General features: G+C 35.5%; 1 long non-coding RNA gene and 2 other non-coding genes across 3 annotated transcripts in view; all 3 read left to right on the top strand.

Moving 5' to 3' along the window:
• The window catches only part of LOC131804580 (uncharacterized), a 134,570-nt gene that overhangs the window by 107,484 nt on the left and 13,954 nt on the right, over positions 1-13,132 (top strand). The gene's annotated exons all lie outside the window — the stretch shown is intronic.
• TRNAA-UGC (transfer RNA alanine (anticodon UGC)) lies at positions 3,901-3,972 on the top strand. Its single transcript has one exon. It is a non-coding gene; the product is annotated as a tRNA-Ala (tRNA).
• TRNAM-CAU (transfer RNA methionine (anticodon CAU)) lies at positions 7,034-7,105 on the top strand. The gene has a single exon. It is a non-coding gene; the product is annotated as a tRNA-Met (tRNA).

Genomic DNA, 13,132 nt, shown 5'->3' with positions numbered 1-13,132 from the left:
GTCTCTTACTTAGTATGTAGCCGTGTAAGTGGGTCATAAACTGGATTATCGTAGACACTATCAGGGCACATATATGGTTTTTATGGAGGCTGGAAAATAGATAATTTTCGAATATTAAATTAAATTTTATACAAAAAAGCGAATTGGGCTCCTGATTCTTCTTCTTTCAGAAATTCTGGCCCATATTAAGGCATTGCTAGGTGTCAAATTAGCCTCTGTCATTCTTTACAGTATCACTTACATTGCACAAAAAATATGCAAACACTTGAATGTTTATTCAAATTTCTATGCACATCCACACATACAATTCAATTCATGTCTGCATTTATTATTTCGCATTGGAAAAATATCCTTAGGTTTGTTTTTAAAATTATATTATCTTAAAGAGCAAATTGCCAAAAAAAAAGAGACCACAGTAATTAAATAAATGTCATTGACATATTTTAATTTGATTTATTTAGTTGAAATCGGTTTCGAGTGTCAAGGTCATCTAAAAGCATGTTTAGATATAATGAAACCAGTGGATCTTAGCTCCATTGGGTATGTATCAAATAAAACTCACAACTGTTGAAATCCACACTGTCAAGCCAATTTTGGAATCGAAAATTTTGAAAGAAAAATTATCCGCTCTATGTGGTCTATACGAAGGCGTTAATCTGCATATGTAATTTTTGCCAAAGGCTGTAGTACTCATTACGAACTTTAAATGCCAAATTTGAAACAATTCTCGTCCATAATGTGTCTAAAATCATAAAAAATATCGAATATTGGGAGGTACCGTTGTATAGGGGTTATACAGGGTTGCCCATATTCGACGGACCTTTGTGCCCTTTGGGCCCATTCCAATCGACGAGGCTTGTCCGCAGGCAACTTCCATTGCGTCAATTGAATTTTGTACGAGAACAAATGCAAATCAATGCGAATAATCCGTTCTAAAGTGGAGCGAGCCATGCTCAACTGCTGAAAACGGCGTTTTTGGGATGTTCCTGAGGACCTCTCAACACTGGCTCGTACGGCAGCGATATTCTCGGCCGATCGCCTTGGTCGACTTTTATATAGCCTCTTCGGATTAGAAAGAGCCTTACCAGTCGAAAATTTTTCGTATAAACGCTTAATGGTGTTCTAAGAAGGCGCACTTCTCACATTTTTAATGTTTTAAAAGCACGTTGAGTTTTCACAATTGACTTCCTTTGTTGAATATAAATTTCAACTATTTCAGAGCGCTCACGAGGCGTGTATTGGTTCATGGTAAAAATCTGATTGGACTGACGCCTCAAACGCGTTATGTCATTAAGCGATGTGACACCTCTGTCAAAAGTTATGGCGTTGCCAGATGGATCCGTCGAATATGGGCAACCCTGTACATAGACGGTAGTGTCCATTAGGAACTACAAATGCGAAATTTCAAACAACTCCGTTGGATACTGTCGGTAAATCATCACCACCACCTAGTTCACCAAAAGAACAGTAATAAATAGGTGAAGTGGTCACTGAAATGAACTAGATTTTACAATTCAATTCCATTTTCAGTCCCACAAATTTTGAAGACCTGTTATGATAATGAACCAAATTTTAGTCAGTATTGTGGAGAGTTCCAAACTGAGTCGGAAACGTAATGTGCCCTCAACACATAAGGTCTGTCTGGTTACTTTTCTTACAAGAATTGTTCGGCAACTTCCTCCTTAGAGAGCAAGGTAGTTTTATTCTCGTTTATATGAAAACTGAAAATGAAAAAGCGGAATCTTGTAAAAACCTGCTAGAAATCAGCTTAAACAAAAAACAAGTAAGCAAAGGCTATAGTCGTACAGGGCCGACCATGTAATACCCAACAACACTACAATAAGTTAGAAATCCCCTTTGGCTTTTGAAATTATGTCATAGAGCACTGTCCATATATTACCCTTAGCTTTTTGAACAGGCACATTTGCCAATATTTACGCATTCCGTCGTGCTGCAAGTTGTTGTGGTCCATTTTACAGTTAAATATAATTCAATGGTCATCCAAAATGCTAGACTTCTTCCCTGTCCTCAACTCTCTTCTAACACAAGATTCCGTGTCGATTTGTTTCAATTGTGTGATCAGGAAAATTATTGTTTTTGGTTAATTTATACCCCTAAATATTCTGCGATTATCTCCAAATGCAAAAGGCCCCTCTGTATCTCCAAATTTAGACTCATCTATATGATTTGCTTGTCTACGACATTTGGCTACAATTGTCAACGAAATCAGCATCAAAAAGCCAGAAGTTCGCCTTTTGTGTATTTCGGAATTCGTCTGTAAGTAATGTTGGTATTTTTTCACACAAAAGTAGTGGTCCATTCTGAGATATACAAATTCTAGCTAACATCCCCCTCCTTTTTATATATATTTCGCTATATATATCCGATATATTTACTATCGGCATCTACGTAACGGTCAGAAAATAAAAATATTCACGGTTTAATGGAAAATTTGACTTTTGTCTAACAGAAATGTTATTGTCTATTTCACCTACTAAACGATGACCATAAAAATAAACTTCCAATTTCCAACAAAAAAAAATATTTTTAAACTTGCAAAAGTAACTCTCCAGATATTAAAACAATAGCTGATCAATAGAAAAATTTTTTTTTGAAAGAAAAAAGAAATTTGTTCGGCAAGAGTTTGCAAACTTTCAGAAATAGTATTTCTTTCTCGAAGTGCTCTATTTTTCAGATCGTTTATGCTAACACGCGACTACCGATAACAATTTTTTGGCCAGCAGACCAAATGTATGGCAACGGCAAAGAATACCGAATATTGGCACACATCAACCTTAGGAGCATTTACCCTATTCTGATGAACACAATATCACCCAAGCAATTGATTAAAAAAATCTTTTGTTCCAATTGATTATTTTAAAAATATTTTTATCCCGACATTTTAAGTACAAAACAAGTAAAAAAACATTAAGTTCGGCCGGGCCAAACTTTTAATACCCTCCACCTTAGGGTAAAAGAAACATTAGAAGAAATGTGGCAAAAACCATTAAAATGCCGAATATCGGGAGGTACCGTTATATGGGGGCTACACCAAAACGTGGACCTATAATTACAATGTTTCGCCACACGAACTAGGACCCATTATGACCCACAAACACCAATTTTCAGACAAATCCATGAAAAAATGTGGCCAAAATCATCAAATTACCGAATATCGGCAGGTACCGTCATATAGGGCTATACCAAATCATGGACCCATACATGCAATGTTTCGCCACCGGAGCTGGAACCCATTATGACCAACAAATACCAAATTTCAGACAAATCCGTGAAAAAATGTGGCATAAATCATCAAAATACCGAATATCGGGAGGTACCGTTATATGAGGACTATACCAGTACGTGGACCGATATATCTCATTTTCAATACCAACCATCCTAGACACAATGCAAATAGCTCTGCTAAATTTTGGCACTCTACGTCAAATAATGTGGGCTGTATCGTGATTTCAACAGACAGACAGACGGACATCGTTAAATCGACTTAGAATTTTATGCTGATTATGAATAAATATACTTTATGGGGTCTAAGACGAATATTTAAGGATGTTACAAACGGAATGACAAAGTTAATATACCCTCCTTTCCAAGGTGGAGGATATAAAAATATTCCCCATATCAGATATTGCTTGTGTTATAACGTTTGTTACCGCCACACATAACCATCCACTGACATTATTACCATGATAGGCAGAAATAATCTATCAACGACAAGAAATAACAATTATTTCCGTTTAATGGCGCATTTTAACTGATATTGGTAACCCTGTTGAGCAAGCAACAAGAAAATCCACCACCATTTTGTTCAACACTCAATTGCAATGCAAAATATCTTTACGTTTGATTAATTATTTTGCAATGATGTTCACATACTTTGTAGGGGATGTAGCTCAGTGGTAGAGCGTTCGCTTTGCATGTGAAAGGCCCCGGGTTCGATCCCCGGCATCTCCAAGTAATTTTTTTAATATATTTATTAACAAATTTTTTATTTTTTATACAAAAGAAAGTTGTTTTTAATGACCAGTTTCCGTATGATGGTACGGAAATGAAGTTGGTGAAAAAACACCCCTCCCTTGTTTTTCAAATCTATGATGAGATTAAAAAATACTCTTGATTTCTTTTCTTTTTCTTTCAAGTTCACTGTCATAAAAACACTGCTTAATTAAAAAATATTTAAATTAAAAACATACATTAAAAATGGAATAAATTTGGACATTCCAAAAAAAAAAAACAAAGAAACAAGTAAAATAGAAGAAATTTCGGCCGGGCCGTACTTTGAATGCCCTCCACTAATTTGGAACTAATTTCAAACTTTTCAAAAACATAAAATCCGTTAAAAATTATGTTAAAATCTTAAAAATACCGAATATAGCCGTATATTGGGATCTATACGAAGGCATGGACCTGCACAGGACATTTTTGTCATAAACCATTACAATATTCAAATACGAAATTTAAAAAACAAAAATCCGTTGAATAATGTAGGTAAAATTATCAAAATACCGAATATAGAGAGTTAGAGTCTTATCGGGGCTATACGAAGACCTGGACCTAGACAATTTTCTGTCACAGGCTGTAGTACCTATTAGGAACTTCAAATACGAAATTTCCTACAATTTCGGTGAATATAAATACCAAATCGTCAAAATACCAAATATAGGGAGGCTTCTATACGAAGACCTGGAACTGCATAGACAATTTTCTGTCATAGATTGCACTTCAAAATCGAAATTTAAAAAAAATTCCAGTGAATAATGTCCCTAAAATCGTCCAAATACCGAATATAGGGAGGTACTACCTATTCGGAACTTCAAATATAAAATTTTAAAACAATTCCGGTTAATAATGTCTCTGAAGTCGTCTATATACCGAATATAGGGAGGTACCGATATATGGGGGCTATACAAAAACCTGAACCTGCATAGATAATTTTCAGTCATAGGCTGTAGTACCCAATACGAATTCTGAATACGAAATTTGAAACAACTCGGATGAATAATATCCCTAAACTCGTAAAAATATCGAATATCGTGGGGTACCGTTATATGGAGCTAAACGAAGACGTGGACCTGCATACGCAGTTTTTTGTCATTGGCTGAAGTTCCCATTACAAATTTTAAATACGAAATTTGTAACAACTCCGGTTAGTAATGAATAAATAATAATTAATAAAATCAAAACACCGAAAATTGGGAAGTACCATACATGGAGGCTATACGAAGACGTGGGCCTGCATAAGTAATTTTTTGTCATAGGTTGTAGTACCCGTTATGAATTCTATATAAGAAATTTGAACCAACTCCGGTGAATAATGTCCCTCAAATCAAATATCAAAATACCGTATATCGGGGGTACCGTTGTAAGGGGGCTATACGATACCTTTCAGGAGGTAAAGAGTTTAGAAAAAACCTCTAGTATGGATTTTTAGACAATTCCATTGAAAAAATGTAGTTAAAATCATCAAAATACCGGACAAAATAGGGACGTACTGATATGAGGCCTACACGAAGACCTGGAACTGCATAGACAATTTTCTGTCGTAGATTGCAGTTCAAAATTGAAATTTGAAACAATTCCGGTGAATAATGTCTCTAAAATCGTCCAAATGCCGAATATAGGGAGGTACCGATATATGGGGGCTATACGAAGACCTGGACCTGCATAGACAATTTTCTGTCACAGACTGTAGAAACTATTAGGAACTTCAAATACGAAATTTGTAACAACTCCTGTGAATAATGAATAAATAATAATTTATAAAACCAATATACCGAATATTTGGAGGTACCGTTATATAGAGGCTATACGAAGACGTGGGCCTGCATACGTAATTTTTTGTCATAGGTTGTAGTACCCATTATACCCGATGAATAATGTTCCTAAAATCGTCAAAATATGCAATATCGTGGGGTACCGTTGTATGTGGGCTACACGATATCATAGACCTGTATAGGCATTTTTCTTCCAGGGGATAAAGTGTTTAGAAAGAACTTCTAGTATAGATTCTTAGACAATTCCATTGACAAAATGTAGCCAACATCATCAAAATACCGAATATAGGAAAGTACTGATATAAGGAGCCTATACGAGGACCTGTAGTACCTCTTAGAAACGTCAAAATCAAAATTTGAAACAATTCTGGTGAATAAAGTCGCTAAAATCGTCAAAATATCGAATATTTGGAGGTACCGTTATATCGAGGATATACGAAGACGTGGATATGCATAGACAATTTTCTGTCTTAGGCTGTAGTATCCATTACGAACTTCAAATACCAAATTTAAAACTATTCCGGTGAATAATGAAGCTAAAATTATTAAAATACCGAATATCGGGAGGTACCGTTGTATGGGGGCTATACGATATCGAGGACCTATGTAGACAATACTCTTCCGGGGGGTAAAGTACCCAAAAGGAATTCCTTTTGTGTATTTTTTCAGACAATTTCATTGAAAAATTTGGCTACAATCATCAAAACACCGAATATCGAGGGGTACGATTATATGGAGGCTGTACAATATAGTGGACCAATATAGCCCATCCTCGAACTTGACCTGCCTGCAGAGAAAAGACAGACTTGTGCAAAATTTTAGCTTCGTATCTTTATTCGTTTTGACTCTAGCGTGATTACAACTGACGGAGGGACGAACGGACGGACAGGGCTAAATCGTTTTAGAATTTTACGCTGATCAAAAATTTATACGCCTTGTTATGTCTAAAATTATTATTTCGATGAATTACAAACTTAATATACCCTCCATGCTGTATATGGTCGAGGGTATACAAAATACAGTGTCAATTAATTTATTCGCATTCTCTGCCATAGAGAATTTATATGTCATATGGTTGTCATATTTCGTTTTGTTACTCTGTTCTTATCAGACATCGCTTGACATTTCAACCCTCAATGGCTTGTTATTGCCAACGTGAATCATGAGTTTCCATTAATGGATACAGAATTGTGTGTGCTTGCCTTCGTTGTTGTGAGTCATTTGACCAATTGACTTCAACAAGCAGAGTGGCGCAGTGGAAGCGTGCTGGGCCCATAACCCAGAGGTCCGAGGATCGAAACCTTGCTCTGCTATTTGAGTTTAAAGAACTCTGAACCGTAATTTTTAGTTGTTTTATTTATTGTATTTTACTTCAGAAAAAGATAACAAAGACACCTAGAGAACAGGGAACTTTCAGATGACAAAAATATTAGAGAAAACAAGTTTCAATATTGTCGTTATAACGACAATCAGTACCTACATAAAAAGACTTCGGACCGGGGCCATCCATCCATACACGTATTTTATTCGTTCAAATGTACTTTCCTATTCAAGATGATATTCAATTATTTTCCATACGAATGAACGACGCGAAAAAGTCTCCCAAATAAACAGTGTTGGTAAAAAGATCTCATCGACAGACCATGTGCTGCGACAAGTAAAAACGAGTAACCACCGCTGACTGACGGGAAGGTAATGATGATGCCCAGCAAAAATAAAATGGATATTTTGCAGCACCGATTTATTAGGCGATCATCAATTTCAAATGGTTGCCAACGACAAATGGCTTTTTAAAATAAATTAATAATAACAGTGTTTGGCTTGCTTGTTTGGGATACCATAGTATTTTGTTGTTGCAAAATCGTCAGGCAAAATCCCATTATTGTTGTTTTTATAAAAACAACGTTTGTTTATGAGTGGAGAACGATGGTAATGTTTACCAGGGGGTAAGGCCTTAATGTTTATAAGTGCGGTTGTAAGATTTAGAAGATTTTCCAAAAGAATTTTAGTTTTATGTAATTCTTTTGTTCCTCTTCTATTGAGCTTACGATCTCGTCACTTGGGTAAAAAAATGTTTTTGTCATAGAAGTTATTTTTTAAAATAACTTCTGGGGAGAATATCCCAGACAAGAAACAAGGGAACTGATGAGGATTGGTGGCTCTTTCCGAAACCTAGGTATTCCCTGCCTTACCCCCTGGTAAACATTACCATCGTTCTCCACTCATAAACAAACGTTGTTTTTATAAAAACAACAATAATGGGATTTTGCCTGACGATTTTGCAACAACAAAATAAATAATAACAAAAACACTGATTGACTTTTAATACTAAAAAAGGAGACACACATACACACAGTGACATTCGTGTTGCCACATTTTGTTAAAAGCGGTCAGAATGGTTTGAGTTTGGGCAATTTTTGTAATCAATATTAGAACGTCAAAAGTACCCGCTACTTCGTCAGCGGAAAGTCCACCTTAAAAATTAGATTCGTTCCAAGAGTTCGTATTAGGCCTATTTATACCCTCCACCATACATAGCATGGAGGGTATATTAAGTTAGTCATTCCGTTTGTAACTCCTCGAAATAATAATTTTAGAAATAACAAAATATATATTCTTGACCGGCGTAAAATTCTAAAACGATTTAGCCCTGTCCGTCCGTCTGCTCTAATTGCGCTACAGTCAAAACGAATAAAGATGGGAAGCTAACATTTTGCACAGATCAGTCTTTTGTCGGCAGGTAGGTCAAGTTCGAAGATAGACTATATTGGACCACGATATCGTATAGCCCCCATACAATGGTACCACCCAATATTCGGTATTTTGATGATTTTAGCCAGATTTTTCAATGAAATTGTTTGAAAATAAACACAAGGAGTTCCTTTTGCGTAATTTACCCCCTGGAAGAGAATAATGGTACTCCCCGATATTCGGTATTTTAATGATTTAAGCTACGTTTTTCAACGAAATTCTACATAATCAGTTCTTCGTGGCTACTTTACCACCCTAAATGAAATTATCTATATAGGTCTACGATATCGTATAGCCTCCACACAACGGTATCACATGATATTCAGTATTTCGATGATTTTAGTCACATTTTTCAATGGAATTGTCAGAAAATCCACACAAGGAGTTCCTTCTGAGTACTTTACCCCTTGGAAGAAAATTGTTTATATAGGCCAACGATATCATATATCCTCCATACAACGGTACCCCCCAAAATTCGGCATCTTGATGGAATTTACCACATTTTTCAATGGAATTGTCTGAAATTAACGGAGTTCTTCGTGACTACTTTACCACTTGAAGAAAATCGTCTAAATAGGTGTATAATATCGTATAAACTCCATACAAAGGTACGCCTCCCCGTTATTCGGTATTTTTAAGATTTTAATCAGATTATTGGAATTGTCCGGAAATAAACACAAGGACTTCCTTTTGCGTACTTTACCACTGGATGAGAACTGTCTATATAGGTCTACGATATCGTATAGCCCCCATTCAGCAGTGCTCCATATATTCGGAATTTTGATAATTGTTACCAAAATTTACAATGAAATTGTCTGAAAATCCGCGAAAGGAGTTCATTCTAAGTACTTCACCTCCCACAAGATTATTGTCTATATAGGTCCACGATATAGTATATCCCCTATAGAACGGTACCTCCATGTATTCTGTATTTTGATAATTGTAGCTACATTTTTCAATGGAATTGTTTAAAAATTCATACTAGAAGTTCTTTCTAAGCACTTTACCTCCTGGAAGAGATATGTCTAAATAGGTCCACAATATTAGTATTTTGATGATTTTAGCGACATTATTCACCGGAATTGTTTTAAATTTGGTATTTAAAGTTCGAAATGGATACTACAGCCTAAGACAGAAAATTGTCTTTGCAGGTCCACGTTTTGGTATATCCCTCATATAATGGTACCTCCCGATATTCGGTATTTTGATGATTTTAGCTTTATTGTTACATTTAGTACTTTTCGTACAATTTTAGTACACATTTCCAAAACCACTTGTATATTTAACTCCTTCAGGATTTCAGCTGTTTAACTTCCCCCCATTACCAAATTTAGGTCAATTTAGTACTTTTCGTGCAATTATAGCATTTAGCACATTTCCAAACCCACCTCCATATTTGAACCACAGACCCCAATAGGGACATTTATATCAAATTTCAGAATTTCAGCTATATTTTTTCACACAATACCAAATTAAGTATAATTTAGTACTTTTCGTACAATTATAGTACATATTTCTACAACCAACTCTATATCACAACACCAGATACCAACAGAGACCTCAATATCAAATTCCCGAATACCAGCTGTAACCCTTCTCCCAATACCCAATTTTGTACCACTTAGTACTTCTGATACAATTATAGTACAGATTTGCAAAGCCAATTCAATATTTCAATCCCAGAAACCTGAAGGGATAGAATTCCAACCTATCCCTTCACTCAATACAAAATTTAGTACGTTTCGAACAATTATAATAGGTATTTTCAAAATAATCTCTTTATCTAAACCTCAGTAATCTCAATATCAAATTTCAGAATTCTAGTTTTGTAATTTCCCCCGTTGCCAAATTTAGTACCATTTAGTAAAACTATAGTTCATATTTCCAAAACACCAGATACCAAGAGAAATACCTCAATATCAAATATCGGCATTCCAGGTCTATCCTTTCACTCAATACAAAATTTAGTACCATTTAGTTCACTTAAGTACACATTTCATAATAACCTCCATCATACAGTCCAATAGAAAACTTATTTTTAAATTTCTGGATTCCAACTCTGCCGGTTCACACAAAATTTAAATTGTACAAAAGTTTAGTGCCATATGTATGTATTTCAAAATTTACCTACATACCTCAGTCCTGCAATGTAATAGTAATCTTATATCAAAATTTCAGGAATCCAACTCTACTGGTTATCCCAAAATTTAAATGGTTGGAAATTTAGTACCATTGAGTACACACAAGTACGAAAAAACTGCCTACATTTCTCAGTCCCAGAGAGCAATACTAATCATATTTCTAAATTTCGGAATTCCGGCTCTATCTGTTAAACCAAATCGAAATTGTGCCAAATTTTGTACCACTTACTACTTTTCGTGCACATACATACAAATTTCGAAAACTTTTTACATTTCCCATTTCTACATTCCGTTCCAGCTTCATCCGTCCGTTTCAATTGGTACTAAATTGAGTACCGTTTAGTTCTTTTCGTGTACACGAGTACACACTTCAAAGACTACCTCCTTGCATCGACTCTACTTCTTAACCTTGATTCCCATTCCAAATTTCTAGTTTTTAGTTGTAACCGTTCACATGATACGAAATGGTACCATATATAGTACATTTTAGTAATTTTCGTACACTTATAGTGCCAAAGTTCCAAAAACCCTCTAGTATATCTATCATACACTCCCTCAGTGATCATTTTTTTCTATTTATATTTGGTACTATAAATGCATACAATCTGGCATCTCTGGCATTATCTGTGGTTAAAGCATTGCATTTTTGTTGTTTTTCTGTTTATATGCGATCACAAAAGCCCGATCGTTTCTTCACTAATTTTTTTTTTCATTCCTCGTTAGGGGGTTTCTTTGTTCTGTTGTTTTCGCTGATCGTGTGTATCGGTCGAACAACCTCGACCATGTATGTGTCTGTCTGTCTGCCTGCCTGCCATTGTGGTTTGCTTTGTTTGTTGTTGGTTACAAATAATTTTTGTTGAAACTTGCGCAACACAAGCATTAGGCGATCAGCATAATTAGCAAGCGGTTAGCTGTACAATGGGTGTGATTTTGCGATCTGAATGAGTGAGTAAACACAATGTTCGTTTGTTCGAAAGAAAGAACAACGCTGATTCAATTGTGGGCAGCTGGCCCAACCGGGTAAAATGAAAATAAATAAAATGTATTTTGTGCATATACCGCAAATAATTTCGATTTTTTCTTTTAAATTTAACCACAATGACGATCAAAATCGATATTTTCAACCATACATTTATTAGGAGATCAGCAGAATCATTGAGTATCGGAACAACATGAAAATATATTTATTTGCTTTACATTAAATTGGCTGTGTGTTCGGGTGGGTGTGTTGTGAGCATTTGCATTTTTGCTTCAGGGTTTGATTGGTGTATTTTAGGGTGGATCGCTCAAAAACGATTAACCAGAAGTAAACTGCAGGTTATATTAAGAGTGGCCGTTAATTGTTTACATAGCGCCCGCATTTTCCAATTTTACGAATACAGAATCTTTAAAAAATAGGAATAATGCAGTTTTGTGATAGCTTAGAAATGGTTGCAATTAAAACCAGTAAAGAAAGCCCTAAAGTCGGGCAGGACCGATTTTATGATACCCTACACCACTTTGCTAATATAGTTGAGCTCCACATAACAAGTAAAAGTTTTTATGGAAGAATTCAATCATACACCCTATGAATATAATTTTAATTCAAAGGACTAAATATGACGAAGCATTTGTATCTTTTAAATTCGGACTTGTATTGCCCATTTGGTGCAAAATTAATTTGAGATCAGATAAAGATATATATGGGAGCTATATCTAAATCTGAACCGATCTCGATAAAATTTGCCAAAAGGTATTTCTGAGCTGCATTTGATATATTTCCCCAAATATTATTGATACAGAGTGCATATTACGGCTGCGGAGGACAAAAATAACAAATCGGATGAACAATATATATGGGAGCTATAGCTGTATCTGAACCGACATTCACCAAATTTGGCATACTACCTTCTAGACTCAATTCGGTCGTAAGTGCCAAATTCCATCCCATTAGGGCAAATATTAGACGTTTGGTGCACAATAGAAGGTAAATCGGACGAAGTTATATGTGGGAGCTATATCCAAATCTGAAGCGATCTCGATAAAATTTAGCAAAGGTATTTCTGAGCTGCATTTGATATATTTCCCCAAATATTGTTGTTACAGAGTGCATATTACGGCTGCGGAGGACAAAAATAACAAATCGGATGAACAATATATATGGGAGCTATAGCTATATCTGAACCGATTTTGATCAAATTTGGCATACTTATTTTCAGACCTAATTTGGTTGTATGTGCAAAATTCCATACCATTCGGGCTGATATTACACCTTTGGTGCACAATAAAAGGCAAATCGGACGAAGATATATATGGGAGCTATACCTAAATTTTTACCGATTATCTCCAATTTCAATAGGGTTCGGTTGGGCAAACAAATGTTGTTTAGAAAATTTCATCTCAATCGGATAATAAATGCTACCTGCATTTTGTTCACAAGAATACATGGACAGACGGACGGACGGACCA

This window comes from Musca domestica, unplaced genomic scaffold (genome assembly GCF_030504385.1).
Source record: "Musca domestica strain aabys unplaced genomic scaffold, Musca_domestica.polishedcontigs.V.1.1 46, whole genome shotgun sequence".
Lineage (NCBI taxonomy): Eukaryota > Metazoa > Arthropoda > Insecta > Diptera > Muscidae > Musca > Musca domestica.
The sequence above is the reverse complement of the archived record's forward strand: the minus strand, read 5'-3'. Positions and strand labels throughout refer to the sequence as shown.